This window comes from Theropithecus gelada, chromosome 13, assembly GCF_003255815.1.
Source record: "Theropithecus gelada isolate Dixy chromosome 13, Tgel_1.0, whole genome shotgun sequence".
Taxonomy (NCBI): Eukaryota; Metazoa; Chordata; class Mammalia; order Primates; family Cercopithecidae; genus Theropithecus; species Theropithecus gelada.
This window is the reverse complement of record NC_037681.1, coordinates 98937859-98965201: the sequence shown is the minus strand read 5'-3', so window position 1 is coordinate 98965201 and position 27343 is coordinate 98937859. Positions and strand designations below refer to the sequence as shown.

Genomic DNA, 27343 nt, shown 5'->3' with positions numbered 1-27343 from the left:
GTCTTTTGAGTCATACCTATTATTACAAGTGAAACCTACCATCTTTTTTTGAAGGATTTATAGTATTGCATTTTAAAGCTGTTTATACTTTCTTTAACCAGTTTTCTAGTTGAAACAAGATTTTAATTTAAGTTTTATTAATATGAACAAGGCTGTAATGAAAATCTTTGTAAAGTTTAAATACAGTTTACTAGGTAAACTTACTTTCTGGTGTTTTAAGAACTGCGCCTTTAAGTTTGCTCTGTGAGCTCATATCTTCTCCATGCTATGTAAACACTTGTGTGCAAGTCCTTCAGTTTCTCAGTCAGGCTCAAGTAATAAAATGTTTTCAATCATTTATGGTAAGACAGCCTAATAAATATCATATCAAAGTAATGAGTTTTCATTTGTTTATCGTCTCCAGTTTGGACCTGCCCCGACTGTGAAATCTGCAGCGAAGTAGATAACAAGATAAGCTTGTCTGTCTTTCTTGTTCTTATTTTTCCGTTCAGTAACTGCAGTTTGGGGCCCTTCTAGGTCTGGAGTATCGAGTAATGGAGAAAAGAGAAAGCATCAGAAATATTTCATTTGACAGGTAGAAAAACCTTGCAAGAATTTCGGCTGGTAAGATTTTAATCTAATGCTGTTGGCCTCTGGATGTGACAGAATCCATTGTTTATTCTTTCCCTCCCGTTAGCATGTTTGAATTCTTTAACTAGTCCTTCACCTCAAGTTGCTGAGGATCTTTCATCCACAGTGCATTTGCCATGGGCAATGCAGTCTTCAATGGGCAACTGAAAAATCTTCCGTCCCATTCAAGTTCCAGAAGTACAGCCCTTTGTAAACGGCATCTCAGAATTCCAGAAGTAGTTATTATGGAGTCAGTATCTGTTCCATGGGAAACTTGCACACTTCTGCAACTACAGCCTCGGTATACCTCTGTGCTTGTGCCATCCCACAGGCAAGCACAGTTGCAACGCCAGCATCTTTCTCTTTGGATGAGAGTGAGACACTGAATGCTGAATACTTTTTAAACCACAGGTTAGACACAACAAGCAATCTCTGAATTTTATTGAAGGCCCATTACTTGGCTTGAGAAAAGTGGTAATTCCTTTCTCTCTCACATGGGGAAAATGTGGAATGAAGTCGTGTACTGAAATATTCTTAAGTTATCTCTGAAGTTATCCTCATTCGTGGCTCCATGAATCACTCAATAAAATGATACAATTTTTCTCGGCTAGTGTGAAGTAGATGGATTTAGGGCATGAGGATAATGACAAATTGGCACAGAAAATAGGAAAATAAGAAAAACGAACACTCATTTTTCTTATTGGTTCGTAACTTTATAGTTACATGTAATCTGTGTTTCAGATTTATCCCTAGAGGTATAATTGTTTTGTCAAAGAAAATGTGCACATTAACGTTATTGTCTTAATACTCTCCAAAGAGCCCTCATTCATTTCCACTACAACAAAGAGTTTGAAATGGCTTGTTGACCCAGATCCTTGTTTCACTCACTTATGAAGAATACTACTTTTGTCCTTTGGATACGTGAAAACACTATAGTAATTTTTTTATTAATTCTTTTAAAAATTAATGAGATCGCATATCTTTTCATTTGTTAATATGTCTTTTTACAGATCTACTCTGAGTTTATATATAAAAATATGTACTGCTTCATCTATTTACAGGTCATTTTACAGATAATATAATAATATTTAAGTATAATTAAATTTCTCCGTATTTGTGTCAGATTGAATAACAATGGGGTGTATTGGGCTGTTCTTGCATTTACTGTAAAGAAATACCTGAGACTGGGCAAAGAAAAGTGATTGCATTGGCTCACAGTTCTGTAGACTATGCAAGAATGGCGCCAGCATCTGCTCAGCTTTGGGTAAGTCTCAGGGAGCTTTTACTGATGGTGGAAGGTGAAGTTGGAGCAGGCACATCAGGTGGCAGAGGCAGAGGAGATACCGAGTGGGTGAGGAGGTGTACACACTTTTAAACAACCAGCTCTCATGAGAACTCACTGTCATGAAGCCAGCACTGAGTCATGAAGGATCGGCCCCATGATCCAAACACCCACCATGTCCCACCTCCAACACTGGAGATTACAATTCAACATAAGATTTGGAGGGAACACATTTTCAAACCAAATAAGGTATAAATTGTTCAATGATAAAAAGATTATGTTATTACATATTATTTAATTCACTGACAATCATATTGATAATTAAATTGCATAAGCCAGAAATCTCAGCATCATGTTTGACTTATCCCTCTTCAAAGTAAGAATCTTTGCTACATGCTCACTTTTGTTTATTCACAGGTCACATCACATGCTTTAGAATTTTGTACATATTTTGACTCAGAAATTCTACATCTAGAAAGTTATAAAACGTGTTCAATGATCTATGTACGGAAAAACTGGTATAAGTTCTATCAAGCAATCGAGAAATGTTTATGTAAATTAATTTACTTCCATAGTAAATTAAGTAATTCATAGGCTTGCCATAAAGCATTTATTTCAAATGCTTGTTTTTAAAATATAAAGTAAAAGATATTTTAAATAAGTACAGTATTATATCTTTTGCCAAAGCAAATTTTTCCATATATGTTTGAATATATATAATATATAATTATATATGTATCTAGAGCCAATTCATAGAATATAGAATTTGTAAGCGACATATACACTGTATGTAATTATGTATGCATTTATAGGCCCATCGAGGGGACTAGAGCTAGATTTAGAAACACATGTAATTTAGCTACAGTACTTGGTATATTCTCGCTTTAGGTAATGGGATTGTTCATTCTTCCATTGTTTTTGTTCTTTAAGTACCCTCTATTGATCATGCAAGTTGCACATGAGAAAATAGTTATATGTGATTTTAATATATATGAACAAAATATTTATAACAATTAGAGTGAGAATAAATATAAAATTAGAACAATAATGTAAGTAAATAATAATTATCAATTGTGATTTTAGAAAACAGAAATGGATATATATACTGTTGTATATCTGCTAGAGATGAACCATGAATTCTATTCTTCTTTACACATCAAAACACATAGATAATAATAGAATTACTAAACTGGCAGGTCAGAAAAATCACAAGTTTTGCAGGAAGTGAAAGTTTAGTATCTTTTTCTCTTTTTGTGCATTTAGAGAGGGCCCTGTAAAGTGTAACAAGAGACATCTTTTCAACATTGTTTCTTAGGAATAGTGACAGGTTTTATTAAGTGGTCTTTTAATACATTCCACGTTCATAAAATAATAGTATGTATTCTATTACTTGAAAACATAAAAAACCTATGACAACAAAAGATAAACTAGCACCAAAACAAAAATAATTTTTGAGGAAGTAGGATGGATGAAAAAGGAAATAATTTAAAACAGGTGTCAAAGCTCATGATTCTCCTATATAAAGTTTGATCTTGATTATATCTTTAAAAGGTTAACATTCCCTGTGGGAAGCTCCCTTTCTGGGTAAAAAATTCTATTTTAGAATTACCCATGGTGAAAACCTACACGTGCCCTAAAGTAAAACTATTTCTGAGATATTTAAGTAAGATATTATTTGGAGAAATCTTCAAAATAGAAGATTTCTTGAAGGTGAACTGAATGTTCAGAAAAATTATTTTAACTGACTCTTTACAATTCTACCATGAGAGAATACAGTCTATAAAAAATATCCGGGAGCAAAACTTAGAAGTATGGAGGAGGATGTGTATTGTTTAACCAGCTGCTATAAATTTAATGTGGTAACATTGTAACAAAGAATTTTATTGACTTTTTTTCCAAGTTACTTATCTACACATTCATTGTGTGAGTTCCCAAATTTATTTTACTCTGAATTCCAGTAAGAGCATATTAATTAGCTGATATTTAAAATGGGAGTAAAAAAACCCAAATTAGTTTGAAAAAGATTTAACTGAATACAAAAATTATGCTGACATTTAAATGCTTCATTTTTGCTTGATTTTGAAAAATGTCACATAAGTTGAAATTTAATTATTTTAACAACAACTGCAGCTTGACTCTTTGAAACAAAATTTCAGGTTGTGTTCTTTTCCATTGTGTGTTATATTTATTAATCTAAATGTATTTATTATTCACTTGATCTGTACCAATACCATTAAAATCTGTGGATTCTTACAACAGTTTGCTTAGTTTTTTAAATACAGAAAGACAATCTGTCATACAGGGCATAGGATAGTGAACCTAGCAAACAGTCCTTAATTGGCACTCTCTTTTCCTATTTTATAACAGTGAATTAAAAACATTAAGATGAATGTCATTTTAGGAATGTTGCTTACAAAGATAGTACTTCATTTCTTAGCTTACTTTTGCCTTTCTGTTTAAATCTGCAGGTGTTCAAATCTGAACCCGAAGACATTTTAATTACTAAGATATCACAACTCACAGTTCTTCCTCTTCATGCAACTCTGGGAGAGAATGGGTTTGTGGGACACTAGTAATTTGTTTATATGGTGCTAATTCTTTGAGCTATATACTTATAGTTTGTGCATTTTTTTGCATTTATCTAATATTAAAAAAGAAAAAAAATCTCAATATATTATTTGTGTCTTTCTATGCTAAAGCTGATGCTCTGTAACCTGATTTCAGCATTTAATGCCTAATAACAGCCTTCATCTGTATTTCATGAATACTGGCCCATGCTTCAGATATTGGAGTTTAAAAGGGCTATTAAATGACATCCCTCCTACCAACTAGCTGTTACTACAAAAATGCTACATACTGCAACATGGCTGAAAAGCACAGTCATTTATTCTCATGGATACAGATCAGTTGGGAATTGTTGGTGTAGGGTGGGTTTGGCTGTGTGACTCTACTTTGCACCTGGGTTTGGTTTGGCTGGGATTAACTAGGGAAGGCCATTTTCCATGTGTTCATGATAGTATCCATGCTGAAGGAGCAGAAGCTGAGAAGGGGATCATAATTTGGCAAAGTGCAAGCCTCCCAAGGTCTAGACTCAGGATTGGAACATTGTCAATTTCTCCTCATTCATTAGCAAAAGAACATTCCTTTCTCCTGATTGTAATTCCAAGCCAACTGAAAGAAAGAGAAGAAATAATAACTGAAATGTAAGCTTTAGTTATGGGCTAATTTAGCGCAATTATGTTTCACCCCTTTGTTAGGCTAGCTTAACCCATATGTTTCTGGTATCAGTGAAAAACTGAAGACTCAACTAATTGTGAATTCTGATAAACTTCCGACACTCTAATACTGGGCTGCACATGCCAAATGTGTTCGCATACCTCCATTAGATTAACTACTCCTTTTAATCCTGGGGTGGGCCAAGAAGACACATTACAGAAAATTGGTACAGAAAGAAAAATAAGAAGTGAAAAATGAATTTTAAATAAAATAAACAATAAATATAATAAAAAAATAAAATGTATAAAATAGATTAACATAAATGAATTTTTAATAACTGAATTTTTAAAAGAAAGAAGTAAAACAGAATAAGTGGTACAAAAAGAAAAGATATTTGGGTGATGAATAAAGTGGTGAGGCCCTGCTTTAAAGACTATGTCATGGTGAGGGTTCATGGATACATCCCTCTTGTAACATATAGTAAAGATATAAAATAGGTTTGATTGTTATTCTTACAGGCATAGAAGTAGAATAGTGTCCACAACCTCTTTAATTCTTGGTGTGACAAAAGAAGTGTGCTTATTCTGGAGAGAATGTTACTGAATCCAACACAGTTAGCATTCCAGAAATCATACCTTCATAATGTTCAATATGTGTGTAGAGAAAAAGCCAATAACATCTATGTGAATATACAACAATGGAAGTTACTCTAAGGAGAGACAAATCATAGTATTTATTTTTAACTTGGGTAAAGCATGGAAGAAAACAAGTGGAAGCCTTAAAAGTGGGTAAGAAAAAAGAACAGAAATGTTAAAAAAAAAACTTTTCAAAAACTGGGCAAAGTCTAACATCGCAATTTAGAATTTCTATGTGTCCCAGACACAGGACAGCATGCATCTACCTGCCAGAAATTTCCATAGGCTTTTGTAGCATCCTTCTGAAAGACACAGGTGCAAGAAAAGAGATCTAAGACTCCCTTCATGGTACAGATATTCAGGACTTTCCAATGTTTGAAGGTAGAGGCAATATACTTCGATAACATACATACATAATCCGCTTGTATGTAAGGTGAAGATTGTATGTAAGGTGAAGAAACAACTGGTTTACAGGCATAAAACCTGCCTGTGCCCTTGCCCTCTACCTGATACCAATTAATTGTGTGCTGCCATTGAGGAAGGGTAGAAAATGTACTCACTCCATCAGAACGTTTTATTGACACTAGATTATAAGACTCTACTGCTTGTGTAGCAGAAGCATGCTTGCTCGTATCTCCAAATCCCTGCTGATTCAAGGCAGAGTTAACCTGCCACAGGTAGGAAGCACAGGAAAACAACCTGTGCTAAGTAGCAGTATGCTGGCTAGAGTCTGGAGCTCATTCCATCTCTCAGTCTATTTTTGGCAAGTCTGTGAGCTAAGAATGCTTTTTTACATTTTATAATTGTTAAATTAGCATATGTGACTAAAAGCTTAAAATACTTACGATCTGATTATTTATAGAAAATCTTTTATAGCCTTGATTTACAGCTTATAATTAATAATAAGCATATTTTTCCCCCTGAGAAATAGGCAGGAGTGTTATATAAGTGTTGTTTCCAAGTTATGGTTACACAGTGCCTACCTAAGACTGAGTCTAAAGAAAAGAGAACTGAGAAACTCCTATGAACTCACTATGAATATTGAATCAAGTAACAAGCACCAATGGAGAAGAGAGATGTCTTTTGTGATACAGGTGTGCGTAGTCCGCTGATCTGAGGATGAATTGGGATACTGAGAAAAACTCTTCAAGCCCTCTAGGCCTCATATCGAGTGCAAGTAAGCAACCTAACCCCTTTTTATTGAAGTTACTACTCTTCACACAATGACCTTGAAGCAAATGGTACATTGAAAGTCATCACACTAACATAGTCAATTCTCACTATTTGTGGCTTCTTTGTTTGCAAATTCATGACCTGGAAGCATATGGTACATTGAAAGTCACTACACAAACATAGTCAATCCTCACTATTTGTGGATTATTTGCAAATTCACCTGCTGCTAAAATTTATTTGTCATTTCAAAGTCCATGCTTGTAGCACTTTTATAGTTATTTGTGAATGCACAGAGGAGTGAAAAATTTAAGTTTCTTGATGCACACATTCCCAGATGAGGTCGAAGAGGGAACTATTCTGCTTTCTTGTTGCAGACCTTATATTGTAAATGCATCCTTTCCAAGGATTACTTAATAACACAGTTTTTTTATTCTTATTTTTATTTTGGCCCGTAAGTATTGTGCTAAAGTGTTTAGTGTTTGGAAGCACAAGAAGGCTAGGATGTGCCTTACAGGGAAAATGCCTATGTTAGATTCTCTTTGTTATATTAAACAAGTTGTCTTTACACAGGGAAACAAACAAAACAAAGTTATATATTGATTGGTTAATAAAAATATTGTAACCAGAAGCTCTCAGGAACTTAGATCTGTATTTTTCCTAGAAGCAATGGTTCAGTGTCTGGAAACATTTCAGAACATAACTACCACAGATAATGATTAGTGACTATACAAAATAAACCAATTCCAAATCAGCTACAGATTTACAAGATTCCACCCCAACACTGATATTCAGACAGAAGAAAACACATGTTAAACAGAAATATTATTTCCAGTATCTGTTCTTTTGCACACAATGTTTAGAATTAAAATGGAAATAAGGCTATTCACAAATGCCAAAGAACTACAACCTATTATTAACAGATATCATAGAACGAAAAGAGACACAGAGATGTCTATCAGATGTTCTATCAGAATGAAAACAAAAATAACTATGAAAACTGTGTTAAATAATCTTGATAAATAAGATAACATATTTGGAAGACACTAGGAATTTCAGAACTATAAAACAGAGTAAAACTGAAATGGCAGAAATGAAAAACACAATTATCAAAGGTGAAGAATTCCTTTGATGGGATTATTACCAGAACTGACAAAGAAGACTAGTATACCAGTTGACGTGAAGATAAACAAATATAAATTCTCCAAATTGTAGCACAAGTGAAAAAAGAACAAAGTATCCAGCACCTATGTAAGAATATAAATGCTCTGTACAATATTTAAGAATATAAATGGTCTGTATGATACATACATGTAATTGAAATACTGAAAGCAGTGCAAAGTGAGTAAAAGAGAGATACATAATCAATTTGAAAGAATTATAATTTTGCAGGTTTCATGAAAGTAAAAAACCTAAGTGTGCCTGAAGCTCAGAGAAACACCAGTCGGATAAAATGATAATAATAACCTACTGTGTTATAGTCTAATTTCTGAAGACTGAAGATATAAAGAAAACCTTGAAGGCAGCTAGAGAAAAACAAAATATCACATATTATCTAACTAGGATTAAAATGAGAGCAGACTTTTCCTCAGAAACTATGCAAGTCAGAGAAGTAAATCATGGATAATCTCTAAAGTATGGGGGGAAAAAATAAGTCTCAACCTAGAATTACATTCCCAGTGAAATAACTTTTAAACATAAAGACAAATAATTCATTTTTATATAAACAAAAAGTGGGTATTTACTGACAGAAGGTATATACTATAAGTATTGTTAAAGGTACTTCATCAGGCAGAAAATTATGACACCTTATAAAAATCAAAATTTATGAAAGTAAATGAAGAACACAAAAATGTTATAACTGTGGGAAAATGTAAGTAATTTTATTGGATTTTTAAACTGTATCTAAAGATAATTGAGTAAATAGAATAAAAAACTGATACTAATAGACAATATCTAAAACAAAATTGGCAGGAGAGTGATGTCAGCAAAATGGTGGATTAAAACTTTTCAGCAATTATCTCCTCACAGAAACATCAGTTTGAACAATTATCCATCCACAAAAATACTTTCACAGAACAAAAGGATGCAGATAAGATGTTACAGTAGTTAAGATTAACGTGGAAATTAAAATTGATGTATTATAAATGTTAGAAAGGACAGTTTCAAATTATCTACATCATTCCTCTCACAAGCCTGGAAAGCACAGTATGGAGAGAGATATCCTTTGCATAAATAAAGGAGAGTGAATTGAGTATATGATTTCATTGTAAACGCAGCATCAGGCCTACCACAGAAAACCTGGGGACAACAGCAGCAGAAGACACATTCTTCTTAAGCAAGTATGTAACAACCTCCGTGATACATCATATGTTAGGCACTAGAACAAGTCCCAATAAACTTAAGAATATCAGAATCATATCAAATATCTCTACCAACCACAGTGCAATGAAACTAGAATCAGTAACAGGTGAAAAAATTAAAAATTTATAAGTATGTGAAAAATAAACAACATATTATTGAACAACCAGTGGGTTATAGAGGAAATCAAAGCAAAATTTTAAAAATTATTGACAGAAATGAAAATGGAATCACAACATATCAAATGCAGCAAAAGTAGTTCTAAGAAGGAACTTTAGAGTGATATATTCTCACATTAAGAAAAATGAAGGATCTCAAATAAACAATCTAACTTTAAACCTCCAAGAAGCAACTTAAAAAATTAAGTCAAGAGTTAGCAGAATAAAAGAAATAACAAATATCAGGGAAAATACAAATAAAATTGGAAGTAGAAAAAATATAAATAATCAACATAACTCAGTTGGTTTTTTGAAAAGATAAACAAAATTGACAAATTTGAGCTTGACACACCAAGACAAAAAGAGAGAGGACTTGAGTCAATAAAATTATTAATCAAAGAAGAGACATTACAACTCATGTAAAAGAAATACAAATAATTTAAAACACTGCTGATGAGAATTATATGTGGGCAAATAGGATAACCCAGAAGCAAGAAATAAATTTCAAGGAATATGCACCCTGCCAAGACTGAACAATGAAGAAATAGAAAATCTAAACAGTTCAATAACGAGTGAGGATATTAAATCAGTAATCAGAAACCTCACAACAACCAAAAAAACCCTCAGAACCTGATAGCTTCAATGCTGAATTCTACTAAACATTTAAGTAACAAGTAATACCTATTCTCAAACACTTCCAAAAACCTCAAAAGGAGGAAAAACTACTAAAGTCATTTTAGAAGATCGCCATTACTCTGTCACAAAAGCCAAACAAGGACACCACAAGAAAAGCAAACTACAGGATAACATCTCTGTTATCGTTGATGCAAACATTCTCAACAAATTTTTATAAATCTGAATTAAGTAGCACATTAGAAAGATCAAACACCATGATCAACTAGGATTTATCCCCTTGTGGTAAGGAAGATTGGACATATGCAAATAAATAAATGTGATATATCACGTCTAGAGAATGAAGGGAAAAATAATAGGATTATTTCAGTGGATGCAGAAAAAGCATTTTAAAACTTCATATCTTTTTATTATAAAACTCAACAAATTAGGAGTAAAAGGAATATACCTCAACACAATAAAGACCATATATGACAAATCCATAGATAACATTACACTCAATGATGAAAAGTTGAAAGGATTTTCTCCAAGATCAGAAACAAGACAAAGATGCCCACTCTTGTCCAATCAACCTAAGGGTCCATCAAAGGAAACATAGATAAAGAAAATGTATGTGTGTGTGTGTATGTGTGTGTGTGTGTGTCTGTATTTGCAACAACATGAATACACCTAGAGAACATATGTTAATTAAATAAGCCACACACCAAAAGATAAATCTCATACTGCATTATTTCACTCATATGTAAATTCTAGCAGAGAGAAACTCATAGAAACAGAAGGCAATGGTAGTTTCCAGGGATTGGGGGCAAGGGAGTGAAATGGGGAGATGTTGGCCAGGTGGTACAAACTTTCAGATAGACAAGAGAAATAAGGTTTTGGGGTTTACCATGTAACATGGTGACCATAGTTAATATGTATCATGTACTTGAAATTTGTTGACAGAGTAGATCTTAACAAGTATTTGTTTACAAAAAGTAAACAAAGTATGTGATGTGATAGATATGTTAATTGTCTTGATTGTGATAATAATTTCAAAATATATATGAAGACATTCCATGGAACAAAACACAGGCATAGAATAAAAATAGCTGTAAGACCTGCTTACTATAAGAAAAACGTGTGGCAGAAGTTGAAGACAATGAGAAGAATCATAATACCTGGAGTTATTAGCAGGTACTTACCACAAAACATGGAGGGTCTGTCTGGGAACAGCAGTAAAACCACAGATCTTTAAATTCACATCAGAGGATATGAGGTTGACTATGATACTGTTTGAAAATGCTCAAGAAATCTGAGTCTAAGAAACTTTCAAAACCAATCATTTAAATATCCTTTCTACAATAAAGAAATATATCAGAACAAGGACAAAGAAAAGAGGAAGTGCAGTTAAAGTGCAATAAGAAAACAGTGGAGGCAAATTTCAGAGAGTAGGAGGGAACATTTTGTCATCTTACAAAAAGAAGAGAAGAAAGAATTGTCAAATTATACACACAGAAAGACTACTCTGATAGGTCTTTCCCTACTAAAGGTACAAAACTTACGTATAAAAATTGTGCGACATTAAAGGACTGTGTTTAAATCTCTCATACGTTTACTCTACATTATTGTAAGAATCAACATAATGATCCAACAGTAAATGAAAGCATGCTCAAATACAACTCTGCAAACTAATAAAAATAGTTTCTAATTTTACAAAATAAGTTCAAAGAACTTTAGGAAATCTAGGTATATACTCTGATTCATCAAATAAAAAAAATCAAAGCAATGAAACAGTATAAATATCAGTATAATGAAATAAAATCAGTGTTACTGTAAATGAGTTTATTACTACTGTCTTATTATTCCTAAAATAAATTTAACCACACTTAAAGCTACATATTGAGAGGGCACACCGCTTACCTGCAAAATCAAAGCAGATTAGCCAGCCTTGAAATATATTCTAGTAATCACATTTGTGATTGAAAGAGAATGAAAAAAAAAATTATGAGTGTTCAAATAAAGACAATGTCACTTATAAGAAAAAGAAAATTGAGGATTCAACAGACAATTTTGACAGAAATGTCCAATTTCAGTGAACAACAGAAAATATAAGTATGTGATATAGTCAAGGGGTTATAATTGTACAAAGATTTATACTCGGTAAAACATGACTTCAAATATAAAGGCTGGGAAGAACTGTTACTAACATAAGATAACTCAGATAACATAAAAGTGAAACTTTTCTTAAGAATCAGCTAGAACCTTCGGACAAACACAATAATGATGAGAGATTAAAATAATGGTGGTGCACATTAAATATATTTTACCTATAGAATCAAGGCAATGTAATGGCCAAGAGGGAGACAGAGCAGTATATAATGGATATATTCTTTCCTAATGTATGTATAAAAAATGGTGTGAGGTATGAAAATGACACATACAAAGTTAAATGAGCTCTCTAAGAGCCTTAAAGAAATATTAACTAAAAATAACAAGATCTTAAATGAGTTATTGGAGGTAAGGGCAGGGAAAGGGAGTAAGAGGCTACTAGTTAATTTTAATATTACTCTTAATGGAATAGCAATGGAAAATGGATTTCTCATCAAAAGTAGAAGATAAAACACTTATATTATCCTTGAGATAATAGTACAAAGGTAAAAGAAAAAATTTTTTAAAAACCTTCATAGAGAAAAATTATTGATATATATGTGTATATGTGTGAATGTGTGTATATATACATAGAGAGAGTGAGGAAGGGAATACTTTTTCACAGGATTACATAGGTAGAAAATTTTTATTTCAAAATAGAAGACAAAAGGCCAAAATATCTAATTTCTGTCTTTGTTCATTTATAAATTTAATGTAATGCTAACAAAAATACTAAGGGATATTTTTCACCTATCAAATGGACAATATCCAAAAGTTTGATGACATACTCTCTTGAAAATCCTATGAGAATATAGTTACTTGCAAAATTGCTGTTGTAAACTAAAAATAATACAACCCCAGTTTCAAAACCCTCATTTTGAAAGACATCACTCTAAACCACTCTGCAAATAATAAATTTCCTTGAACTCATCAGAAAACTGAGGTTGTACGGCACGCGACCAGACTGAAGAATGAAATGTGGTAAGATTATAAGGTTTTGAATTTAAAACGATTGTCGGAGGTCAGAAGATTATATTTTACTAGGGGGAAGAAAATAGGTATGCCTAAAGGAAATGTATTTAAAGTGATTTTTCTTCTCTCTGTCTTATTTATTGATTTTGGAGAGGAGGAAAATGGTCCAGAAACAACACCTGGTAGGAGAGAGAGAACTAATTTCATTTCCCTAAAGTAGAGAAAACACATTATTTTAGCTAACCCCTATTAAGGGATTCCAGAACATAAACAAACATTGGACACCCCGTAAAATTTGAATATCAGATAGATAAGAAATATGTTTGAGACTTATGTTCCATATAATAACTGGGATATTCTTATATGAAAACAATTATTCATTGTTTTATCTGAAGTTCAAATTTACCTAGGCACTCTGCATTTTATCTGTCAACACTATTTAGGAAAAATGTGATTAATTTCACAAAAAAAATCATGTAACTACTCATTTATACTATGAATTGTCACTGAGAAGCTTGGCATTTGAGTAATTTTTTAAAACTATATTGAGAGCAAAAATAATGTGAAGAGATAATATACAGGAATCTTTGTTGCAAGTTTTTTTTTTCTATTTCTCCTGTTATTGTGAGTTTATGTTCTTATGTAACTTTATAATCCAATGTGTTACTTAAAAGACAAAGATGTCATAAATATATTTAGTTAGATTAGTATATTATGTAAGGTTCATTGGGTTGCTGGAGAACTCGAGAATCATGACAAATTAAGCTCTTTGGCCATGTACAGAAGTAGAGGGTAGAGTTGATAGATGAGAAGGAAGCAGCTGCAGATTCTAACTTCATTTCTCAATTATATTCATTTTTCTTAGTGGCATAATGAGTATCTAGGGAATGCCTAATGCCAAGAGTGGAAAATAAATAAAATAGAGGAAGCGTAATATGAAACAAAAAGATCCAGAAAAGCCACATGCAACCTGAAGAAATAACTCACTATTTTGACCCTCATAATCAATATACGGTGAAATAGAGCATTAGCAAAGGAGTGGGTACCCCTAAAACTTCCCTCTCCATTTTAATAGGCTGCTGTAGACTTTCCAGAAGTAAATTATGTTTTAGCCAGAATTTAAATGTTTATGTTCTATACTATAGTTATATTTCTTTCTAATTATAGTATATATTTAGAGAGAAATATGTATGATGGTTTTAATTGTGTTAATTGTTTGGTTTAGAGAAGGCAAGACCTAAAGGATATCGCATAGTGGCTAATATTGCTAGCATAACTTATTTTAATTTTAATTTACCCTCTCTCTCTCTTTCTCTCCCTCTCCTTCCTCCTTATTCTCTCCCTCCTCTTCCTTCAGATTTTCAGAAAACATGCTTTAAAAGAGAGATTATCATTGCTTGCTATAAAATTCTGGTCTTTAATTGACTCAAGCTTCACTACAAAAAAGCATAATCAATGTGCCCAAACATGATTATGCCTGCCTAGTTGCAGAATGCAACCCTTAAAGTAAGAAGAAAACATTTTTGTGTTCCTAATGGTTAGTTCATTAAGAAATACTCAATGGCTGAAGAGTTGCTGACAAAAGTACTGAAATCTTATAACACTATATCCCATTAAAAAACATTCAGCTCCCTAACAGCTTTGAAATTTTTAAACAACAGAATCATGGTCATGCTTATTTGCCACAATTATTTGTAAGCCCATGGTAAAATAGAAAGCTTCCTGGATCTGAAAAGGAACATTCTTAGAATGATACTAAAATGATCTTAGGTTTCTGTGTCCACCTCCCTGGCCTGGCCTTGATTCAGTTGCACATGGAATCCCTCACAGTGTTTCTCTGTGGATCACATGATCAATAGCTACTTATATCAAACAGTGTTGTTCCCCACCGGCCCCCAGAGATGGAGTCTCGCTATGTTGCCCAGGCTAGAGAGCAGTGGCACAATGTCAGCTCACTGTAAGCTCCACCTCCTGGGTTCACACCATTCTCCTGCCTCAGCCTCCTGAGTAGCTGGGACTACAGGCACTGGCCACCACGCTTGGCTAATTTTTTTTGTATTTTTTTAGTAGAGAGGGGGTTTCACAGTGTTAGCCAGTATGGTTTTGATCTCCTGACCTCGTGATCCACCTGCCTCAGCCTCCCAAAGTGCTGGAATTACAGGCGTGAGCCACCGTGCCCGGCCCAGTGTACTATTTTTAATAGGGTTGTTTTCTTACTGGGTTTTGACAATTCTTCATATGCTGTTATGAGATATAATATAACTTGCAAATATTTTCAACCAATCTGTGGGTTTTAATTCTTTTACAGTCTGATTTGAAGAGAAAAATATTTTAATTTGAAATCCAATTTACCAATATGTCATTTTATGGATTGTATTTTTGTAGTTACATCATAAAAATTTTAGTCTAACACAAAGTCACAGAAGTTTTGTTCTGCCACCACGCTGTGCTCGTTTTGTGTATTTTTAGTAGAGACGGGGTTTCACCGTGTTAGCCAGGATCGTCTCTACCTCCTGACCTCGTGATTCACCCCCCTTGGCCTCCCAAAGTGCTGGGATTACAGGCGTGAGCCACTGCGCCTGGCCCAGTGTTTTACTTTTGTCTTTAAACTTTGTTACATATTTTTACCCAAATATTTTGTGAAGTCCTTAGAAATAGTAAGGTTTATTTTGAATCATGTATTTTCCATAATACCTACCACTCTCTATGTAAATCTATATGTGAGTCCTTTCTGAGCAGTTACTTATTTAAGCTCTGTTGTTAGGTTACATGCATTACATCAATCACTCTTTCTTAAAATAAGAATATTATCACTTTCCTCTTTTTCTAGATGTGTAAAGTGAGATTTAAAGAAGTTTTGTATCTTTTAGAAAATCACACATATATTGAATGACACAGTTACTATTTTAAGAACTAGGGGTATTTAATTTCCCAATTGAAATAGAGATGAGACACTATGCAATCCTGCCCCTCTATATCTTAAATGCCAAATAATTAGTGAATCTATCAATTAATGTGATATTTCAAAGTACAGACTCTCATGAGGCAGATAATAATATTCTAAAAGAAGTGTGAACTTTTTATATTCTTCGTTAGCATAAGTATCTATTGAAAATAATGTGGGGTTATGGGTTCCAATTTAAACTTCTGATTTTGTGTTAAATGATTGTGCATGTATTAAAACCCACTCCAAAATAGTGAAAACTCAAGAATAGCTATAGTCCTGTGGTGGGATATTTTAGGAAAATAATAATATAATAATAATAGTAATGCCATGTCTCAGAAGCAATCTATTGTTCCATTTATGGATTGGAATAGACCTAGTGCTTCTCAATGTGATTGTGCAGAAAAAGCACCTGGGAGGCTGACATAAGATTCCAATTCATGGGCTCTACTCCCAAATTCTAATTCAACATATATTGGAATAACTCCATACATATGCATTTAAAAAAAAACCAGTTTATTCTAATGTAGAAAAGTCAACACTCAAAATATTCACTCAGCTTGTTGCAACCACATTCTTAAATGAGATAATCACTTGACATTGCAACAATATTTCCTTCCATTTCTCCTTTAGAAAAAATGGGAACTTCATAATGGTTAAAGAACAAACATAAATTCTCAATGAAATAATGAATGGATGTAAAAGTATTAGATAAAAGATCAATAATTTTAAGTTACTCTGGTAGTTAACAATAAAAACAGTATGAACAATAATTTAAATAATTTTAAATGCTTAAATTATAATTGAATGCAAAACAAGATTTTTGGACATAGTTAATTCATAATAGCATTGCATTTTATATGCTTTAAGAGCAATGTTTCTGTCACATATTTTTCACTTGTAATTGTCTTTCTGTTACATTTTAATTGTCTCTTTTATACGCTGTATACTGTAAGGGAATACCAAAATGTTTAATGCATGATCTTCAGCTATCTTGTTTATTTCCCTTATGTAAGCAAATCCCTCTCAAATAAATCAAAATGTAGCAATATCTTTAGGTGTAGTTATTTTTATGACATTCTGAGGATTTCTCAAGTTCATGAGCTCTTTTTAAAATAAGTCAGAAAGTGAAAGTAATCATATGAAAGGCAGGTTAAGAAAATAAAATTTAATAAATATAAAATTTTAAAACTCTTATATCAAGTAGGCATAACTTATTTTTTTTTCATTAGGATTAAAGTTGACCCTGAGAATAACTAAAAATAAACAAATAAAAATACCTATTGAACACTTAGAATGTGCCTGATACTTTCTTGGAACATACTAACAAGTTCATCACAACCTTGAGGTAGGTATCAGGGGAGAAACTGGAAAAGATATTTATAAGTTACTTTTACAAAGCCACATATTAAATAATATAGTTGAAGATTAAAAATACAGATTAAGCTTATCTTAAAGAACATGTTTTTACTGTGCTATAAAATCCTGGGGTGGGGGGTTGGAATTATCTTAAATCTTAAAAATATGTAACCTACAAAATTAGATTAAAATTATTTAGTTGGTGGCTGTGATGTATAACGATGAAAGATTCAAATAGTTTATTTTAATGGGATAATTTATCAACTGTGATAATCCATTGTCTAAGACACTTAAGAATATGATCTATAATACAATTCTAGATATGTAACCATAGGTAAACAAAATACACAAAAAGCATAAAATGACTGTTAATATTCTTCTTTGCCATCAATATTTTGCATTACTTAACTGTATATGCAGTAAAGCATAAAAATCTGAGTGAATCATAATCATTTCTTTATGAAATATTTTTGGCATTTGAAAATCTTGCAATGAAGAAATCAGACACCAAAGTCCAAGCAATTTATCTTACCATAGATAAATGTACAATACATGTGTACTTGATAAGAAACATTAATCAGAGTTACCAATTAAGATAGTTTCACATTTTAGGTATTATCACAGAATACCTCCTTCACGTGGTTCATAGTAAAACGTGGGAGAGATATTTTTAAAATATCTAAAATACATATACTTTCTTCAAAAAGAAAAACAAATGCCTCTTGTAATGTGAAAGAGAAACCAAATCCATAAACGATAAGAAGACAGAAGCCCCAGGCCTACTGCCAACCAGTTTTTAAACTAATGTTGATGTCAGGGAGCTGCATTTGGTGTGGCTACAAGGACCAAAATTCCTTATCATAAGGGAGTGGATAAAGGATGTTTGAAGGAACTGACAGACACAAAGACAGCCTAATAATAAACAGGATTTTTAAAATATTGCAACTTTTTATAAAACCTTTAAAAATATCTTTGTTACTCAACTAGAGTTTCACATATAATTTCTAATTTGAATCTCTTGCCTTGTATCTGCCAGTGATTGTTTTTTACCCCATATGACTGAATTTGACCAGAGGTCACCTACTTACTCCTGACAGAATCAGACATAAACAGTTTTTTGGTTGAATACAGTAAAGAGGGAATTGGGGAGAGAAAATGCTGAGGACAGAAGGAGAAAAGAGGTCTTCTCCTTTGCCATGATTGCATGTGTGTGTGTGTATGTGTGTGTGTGTGTGTGTGTGTGTGTGTGTGTTTTAAATGAACCAAAAGAATAAAACTGAAAGCATTTATAAACACATTATTAAGTAAAAGATTCCTGGGTAAAAATAAAATTGAAGTGGTTGACTCAAAGATGACATCAAGCACCATTAAAAATGCATAAATGAAGAACAACCAGACAGAAGAGCAACACAGAAATCAGCACTTCTATTTAATATAGTACTGAAAGTCCTAGCCACAGCAATTAGATAAAAAAATAAATAAATAAAATGCAACCAATAGAAAAAAATAAACATAAAATGGTATCTTCAAAAGACATGATGTTATTCACAGAAAATTCTAAAGAACATGCACACACACACACTCACACACACACAAACCAGTTAGAACTAATAAATGAATTCAGAAATGTTGGATGATACAAAAATCAATACAAATAGCCGCATTTCTATACACTAACGGTAAACTATCCAAAAAGGAAATTAAGAAAGCAATGTCATTTATAATAGCATCAATAGAACAAAATACTAAGGAATAAACTTAACCAAGGAGACAAAAGACTTATGCACCAAAAATTTCAAAATATTGTTGAGGAAAATTAAAGAAGACACAAGTAAATTGGAAGACAGTACATGTCCCTGGATTTTCCATGGATTTGAAAATGGTCTTGTTAAAGTATCTATACTATCCAGATTGATCTACAGATTCAATGTAATGCCCATCAAAATTCAAATGGCATTTTTCTTTTTGCAGAAATAGGAAAAGAAAACTAAAATTCTATGGAACCTCAAAGTAGTCTCAATAACAAAAGCAATTTTGAAAAAGGAAAAGCCAGAGGTTTCACACTTCATGATATCAAAATACATTGTAAAACTGTAGTAACCAAAATAGTATAGTATTGTCATAGAGACAAATAGACCAATGGAATAGAAAATAGAGTCCAGAAGTAAATTCTTGCATACATGGTCAAATAATTTTTCAAGGGTGCCAAACCACACGATGAAGAAAGAATGGTCTTCTCAACACATTGTACTGGGAACACTAGATATTCACCCACGAAACAGTAAAATTTGATCCTAGTTTTATACCACATGTAAAAATTAACTAAAAATCAATTAAGAATCCAAATGTAAGACCTGAAACTATACAATTTCTAGGCCTAAATAAATGGGGAAAACTTCATGACATTGAATGTGACAACCCTTTTTGGATATGACCCCAAAATCACAGGAAAGTAAAGCATTAATAGATAAATGAAAGTACATCAAACTTTAAAAGTTCTGCACAACATAGGAAACAATAACAGAATGAAAATGCATTCTACAGAAAGGGAAAAATATTTGCAAACTACATATCTGAAGAGGAGTTAATGTATAGAATATACAGTTTTAGCATCCCTTATCCAAAATTCTGAAATACAAAAAGTTTTAATGAGCATTCCCTTTGAGCATTATGTTGGTGCTCAATAAATTTCAGTTGGAGTATTTCAAATTTTGTATTTTTTAATTAGAGCTGACACTTGTGTTAAAAAGTTTTACAACTCAAAAACAAAACACTAGTAATCTAAATTATAAATAGGCAAAGGACTTGGATAGACTAGACTTTTCTCCAAAGAAGATATACAAATCACCAATTGGTATATGAAAAGATCAGCAATATCACTGATTATCATGGAAATGCAAATGAAAACCACAATGAGATATCATCTCGTACTGTTAGGATGGTAAGTCTGAAACAACAATAACAAGAAAACAAAATAAGAAGTGTTGCCTAGTATGTGGAGAAATTGAAATTCTTATAAACTACTGGTGGGAATGTAAAATGGCATAGCCACTAGGGAAAATAGTATAGAAGTTCCTCAAAAAATTAAAAATAGAAATACTATATGATCTAGCAATCCCATCTCTGAGTATATATCCAAAAACTTAAAAACAGAATTTTGAAGACATATGTCTGTCAATGTTCATTGAAGCCTTATTCACAACAGCGAAGAGGTTGATGTCACCTAAATGTCCATAGACTGAGGAATGGATAAGGAAAATGTGGTACATATACATGTAATGAAATATTATTCAGCCTTAAAAAAGAAATCCTTTCACATTCTGCAAAGTGGATAAACCTTGAAGACATTATGGTAAGTGAAATAAGTCAGTTACAAAGAGAAAAATATTGCATGATTCTACTTACATGTGGATTCTAAACTAGTTAATTTTTTAGAAATAGGAAGTAAAATGAAAATTGTCAGAATCTGGGGGGAAGTGGGGGATGGGAGTTGTTCAATGGAGTGCAGTAAGAAAAGTTTTAGAAATTTGACACACCACAATGTGCATGCAGTGACACTTTTGTACCACACACTAAGTTGGGAAATTTTTTATTATGTGCATTTACCACAATTTTAAAAATACATAAGTAGTATGTAGAAGAAACATATGCTTATCAAGTTAATGAAATTCAGAGATACAGAAAGAGTCCTTGAGGCAGCCAGGTGTGGTGGCTCAAGCCTGTAATCCCAGCACCTTGGGAGGCAGAGGCGGACGGATCGTGAGATCAAGAGATCAAGACCATCCTGGCCAACATGGTGAAACCCTGTCTCTACTGAAAACACAAAAATTAGCTGTGCATGATGGCATGCACCGGTAGTCTCAGCTACTCAGGAGGCTGAGGTGGGAGAATTGCTTGAACCTGGGAGGCAGAGGTTGCAGTGAGCTGAGATTGTGCCACTTCACTCTACTCTGGCGACAGAGCAAGACTCCGTCTCAAAACAAACAAACAAACAAACAAACAAAAAATAAATAAAAGAATAGAATCCTTAAAGCAAGTATAAAAAAAAAAATCAAATCAATTATAGGAGAACATACTCATGCCGACTTCCAGAGTAACATTCAGTTTTAAAATAGAGAGAGGCATACAGTAAAACTTACTGGAAAATCAGGTATTTAAGTGAGAAAGGGAAATAAAGCCAATGTTTTCGATACAAAAAGACACCAAATAGAAAAACAAGCAATGAGAAAGAAAGAAACAAACAAAAATACACAAAACAATCAGATAACAATTAATAAAATGAAGGAAGTGTATCCTCACCTATCAATAACAACCTTGTAGGTAAACAGTTTAAATTCCCCCAAATACATGCTATAGACTAGCTGAGAAGAAAGAAGAAGAAGAAGAAGAAGAAAGAAGAAGAAGAAGAAGAAGAAGAAGAAGAAGAAGAAGAAGAAGAAGAAGAAGAAGAAGAAGAAGAAGAAGAAGAAGAAAGAAGAAGACCATATCGTACACTACCTATGAGAAACTAATGTCCCCTAAGAAGACACACATAGACTGAAAATATAAATGGACAATGACAATCCACACAAATGAAAACCAGTGATGTAAAAAAGTAACTATATTTACATTACACAAAATAAACTTTAAGTAAAAAAAATATAGAAAAAAGCAAAGAAAGTTATGTAATGATAAAGCAGTCAATTAAAAGGAATATAATAATATAAATATATATGTATTCAAAACTAGAGCACCCGGATACATAAAGCAAATATTATTAGAGATGAAGGAAGTGAGTGATAGACTCCAAAACACTAAGAGTAATGGACTTCAACACCATACTCTCAACATTAGACAGATCATTGTGACAGCAAATTCATACAGGGGAATCTAATTTAAACTGCTCTATAGATCAAATGGACCTAAGAGACGTTTGGAGAACATTTCATCCAGAAGCTCCAGAACAGACATTTGTATCAGCACATAGAAAATTCTCCAAAATAGACCACTTGTTAGGCTACAAAACAACTATCAACGAATATTTAAAAATCAAAATTATATCACATATCTCCTCAGACCACAATAGAATAAAACCAGAAATCAATAAAATAAGGAGGTTTCAAAGCTGTACACATGCATGAAAATTAAGTAAAATGTTCCCTAATTACCACGGGGTCAAGAAAAAAATTAAGGAGAAAATTAAGCAGAAAATCAAAAGATTTCTTGAAACAAATAAAAATGGAAATGCAAAATACCCAAACCCATGAAATACAGCAAAAGCAGTACTAAGAGGAAAGTTTATAGCAATAAATCCTTACTTCAAAAAAGTAGAAATATTTCCAATGGACAACCTAATTATGCATGTCAAGGAATTAGAAAAGCAAGGACAAACAAAAAGCAAAATAAGTAGAAGGAACGAAGTAAAGATCAGAACAGAGCTAAATGAAATAGAGATAGCCAGGTGCGGTGGCTCAAGCCTTAATCCCAGCATTTAGGGAGGCTAAGGTCTTAGGATTGTTTGAACACAAGATCAGCCTGGGCAACATGGCAAAACCCCTTCTCTACTAAAAATACAAAAATTTGCTGGAGTGATGGAGCACACCTATATTCTGAGCTACCCAGGAGGGTAGGGCAGGAGAATCACTTGAACCTTGGAGGCGGAGGCTTCTGTGAGCCAAGATTGCACCACTGCACTCCACGTGAAATATTCAATATTCAACCAGAAAAAGAATAAAATCCTGTCATTTGGAGAAACATAGATGAGCCTGGAGGAAATTGTGTTAAACAAAATAAGGCTGGCACAGAAGGACAAATATTGTAGGTTCTCACTGATATACAGGAGCTTAAAAAGTTGAACTATGGAGGAAGAAAGTAGAATGGTGGTTGCCAGAGGCTGGAAAGGGTACGGAAGAAAGTGAGAATGAAGAGAAGTTGGTTAATGAGTACAAAATTATAGTTAGATAGAAAAAACAAGTTCTAATGTATGATAGCACAGTAGGGTGATTATAGTCATCGATAATTTATGGTGTGTTTCAAAATAGTTAGAAAAGAAAATTTAGAATGTCTTCAATCCCCAACAAGGATAAATTCTTGAATAGATGGATATTCTAAGTGTCCTGATTCGATTATCACACATTGTATGAGTGTATCAAAATATCATACATTCCCTATATATGTATAATTTTAATGTATTAATAAAAATGGAACTACACGAAGGCCCGCGGCGGGTGTTGACGCGATGTGATTTCTGCCCAGTGCTCTGAATGTCAAAGTGAAGAAATTCAATGAAGCGCAGGTAAACGGCGGAAGTAACTATGACTCTCTTAAGGTAGCCAAATGCCTCGTCATCTAATTAGTGACGCGCATGAATGGATGAACGAGATTTCCACTGTCCCTACCTACTATCCAGCGAAACCACAGCCAAGGGAACGGGCTTGGCGGAATCAGCGGGGGAAAGAAGACCCTGTTGAGCTTGACTCTAGTCTGGCACGGTGAAGAGACATGAGAGGTGTAGAATAAGTGGGAGGCCCCCCGGCGCCCCTCAGTCCCCGCGAGGGGGCAGGGCGGGGTCCGCCGCCCTTGCGGGCCCCAGGTGAAATACCACTACTCTGATCGTTTTTTCACTGACCAGCCTGGCCGCGCGCTAAATTCGGTATTGATGGAACGTACCTCAAAATAATAAGAGCTATTTATGACAAACCCACAGCCAATATCATACTGAATGGGCAAAAACTGGAAAAATTCCCTTTGAAAACTGGCACAAGACAGGGATGCCCTCTCTCCCCACTCCTATTCAACATAGTGTTGGAAGTTCTGGCTAGGGCAATCAGGCAAGAGAAAGAAATCAAGGGTATTCAGTTAGGAAAAGAAGAAGTCAAATTGTCCCTCTTTGCAGATGACATGATTGTATATTTAGAAAACCCCATTGTCTCAGCCCAAAATCTCCTTAGGCTGATAAGCAACTTCAGCAAAGTCTCAGGATACAAAATTAATGTGCAAAAATCACAAGCATTCTTATACACCAGTAACAGACAAACAGAGAGCCAAATCATGAATGAACTTGCATTCACAATTGCTTCAAAGAGAATAAAATACCTAGGAATCCAACTTACAAGGTATGTAAAGGACCTCTTCAAGGAGAACTACAAACTACTGTTCAGTGAAATCAAAGAGGACACAAACAAATGGAAGAACATACCATGCTCGTGGATAGGAAGAATCAATATCGTGAAAATGGCCATACTGTCCAAGGTTATTTATAGATTCAATGCCATCCCCATCAAGCTACCAATGACTTTCTTCACAGAATTGGAAAAAACTGCTTTAAAGTTCATATGGAACCAAAAAAGAGCCCACATCTCCAAGACAATCCTAAGTCAAAAGAACAAAGCTGGAGGCATCACGCTACCTGACTTCAAACTATACTACAAGGCTACAGTAACCAAAACAGCATGGTACTGGTACCAAAACAGAGATATAGACCAATGGAACAGAACAGAGTCCTCAGAAATAATACCACACATCTACAGCCATCTGATCTTTGACAAACCTGAGAGAAACAAGAAATGGGGAAAGGATTCCCTATTTAATAAATGGTGCTGGGAAAATTGGCTAGCCATAAGTAGAAAGCTGAAACTGGATCCTTTCCTTACTCCTTATACGAAAATTAATTCAAGATGGATTAGAGACTTAAATGTTAGACCTAATACCATAAAAACCCTAGAGGAAAACCTAGGTAGTACCATTCAGGACATAGGCATGGGCAAAGACTTCATGTCTAAAGCAGCAAAAGCAACGGCAACAAAAGTCAAAATTGACAAATGGGATCTAATTAAACTAAAAAGCTTCCGCACAGCAAAATAAACTACCATCAGAGTGAACAGGCAACCTACAGAATGGGAGAAAATTTTTGCAATCTACTCATCTGACAAAGGGCTAATATCCAGAACCTACAAAGAACTCAAACAAATTTACAAGAAAAAAACAAACAACCCCATCAAAAAGTGGGCAAAGGATATGAACAGACATTTCTCAAAAGAAGACATTCATACAGCCAACAGACACATGAAAAAATGCTCATCATCACTGGCCATCAGAGAAATGCAAATCAAAACCACAATGAGATACCATCTCACACCAGTTAGAATGGCAATCAGTAAAATGTCAGGAAACAACAGGTGCTGGAGAGGATGTGGAGAAATAGGAACACTTTTACACTGTTGGTGGGATTGTAAACTAGTTCAACCATTATGGAAAACAGTATGGCGATTCCTCAAGGATCTAGAACTAGATGTACCATATGACCCAGCCATCCCATTACTGGGGATATACCCAAAGGATTATAAATGATGCTGCTATAAAGACAGATGCACACGTATGTTTATTGCGGCACTATTCACAATAGCGGGGACTTGGAATCAACCCAAATATCCATCAGTGACAGGCTGGATTAAGAAAATGTGGCACATATACACCATGGAATACTATGCAGCCATACAAAAGGATGAGTTTGTGTCCTTTGTAGGGACACGGATGCAGCTGGAAACCATCATTCTTAGCAAACTATCACAAGAACAGAAAACCAAACACCGCATGTTCTCACTCATAGGTGGGAACTGAACAATGAGATCACTTGGACTCAGGAAGGGGAACATCACACACTGGGGCCTATCATGGGGAGCGGGGAGGGGGGAGGGATTGCATTGGGAGTTATACCTGATGTAAATGACGAGTTGATGGGTGCAGCACACCAACATGGCACAAGTATACATATGTAACAAACCTGCACGTTATGCACATGTACCCTAGAACTTAAAGTATAATAATAATAAAAAAAAGAAAATAAATAAATAATAAAAAAATATAGTGATGAAAAAAATAATAAAAATAAAATAAAATAAAAATGAAACTAGTAGACTCAAATAAATTATACACTATGACTATGAGATATTTATCCCAGAAGCATAAGGGTATTTCAACATATAAAAACTAATATGTTATATAAAAATAAATACATATAAAAACAAATGCACATAAAAACTAATAACCTAATATATTATTGACATGAAGGAATAAAAAAAAAATGACCATCTCAATGTAGAAAGCTATTTGACAAAATTCAACATGTTTTTATATTACAAATACTTAGCAAAAAGGAGTACAATAAATTTCTTCAACCTACCAAAGAGCAATATAAAAAACCCACAGCTAACATCCCACTAGATGGTGAAAGACTAAAGGATTATTATCTCTTAAAATCAGGAACAAGAGAATGATAGCCACTTTCACCATTGCTACTCAACTTTATACCAGAAATGCTAGCCAGAACAATTAGGCAAGAAAACAAAATAAAAGTCATCCAAATTGTAAAGAAAGAAGTGAAACTATCTTTATTTTAATGGAAAATGATTATGCATACATATACACATGCATGTATATATACGTACATATACACATGGATGTACAGATATGTACATATACACATGGACGTATATATGTACATATATACACATGGATGTATATATACGTACATATATACACACATGGATGTACACATACATACATATATTTACACATAGGTGTGTATATCCATACATATATATGTAAAATCCTAAAGAACCCCCGTACATATACACAAGTACACACAACTGCTAGTGCCAGAAAAATTAATTCAGCAAACTTGCAAGGCACAAAGTTAACACAAAAAATTCATTGTGCTTTTGTATAGCAGCAATTAATCAAAACAGAAGTTAAGATCAATTTTATTTACAATAAAATCTAAAAAATAAAATACCTAAGGAAGTGTAAGACCTGTACACTGAAAGCTATGAAACATTCCTTAAATAAATTAAGGAAAACCTAAGTAAATAAACAGATGCCTTGCATTCATGGATTTGAA

At 33.5% G+C, this 27343-nt stretch overlaps 2 long non-coding RNA genes across 2 annotated transcripts in view; one reads left to right on the top strand and one right to left on the bottom strand.

Annotated features, from left to right (window-relative positions):
• Positions 1–27343, top strand: part of LOC112605269 — a 557341-nt gene that overhangs the window by 164611 nt on the left and 365387 nt on the right. The gene's annotated exons all lie outside the window — the stretch shown is intronic.
• LOC112605268 overlaps positions 4762–27343 on the bottom strand; it is a 60233-nt gene continuing 37651 nt past the window's right edge. The window contains exon 6 of the long non-coding RNA XR_003115385.1: positions 4762–5062. This is a non-coding gene — a long non-coding RNA (uncharacterized LOC112605268). The remainder of the gene's footprint in view (positions 5063–27343) is intronic.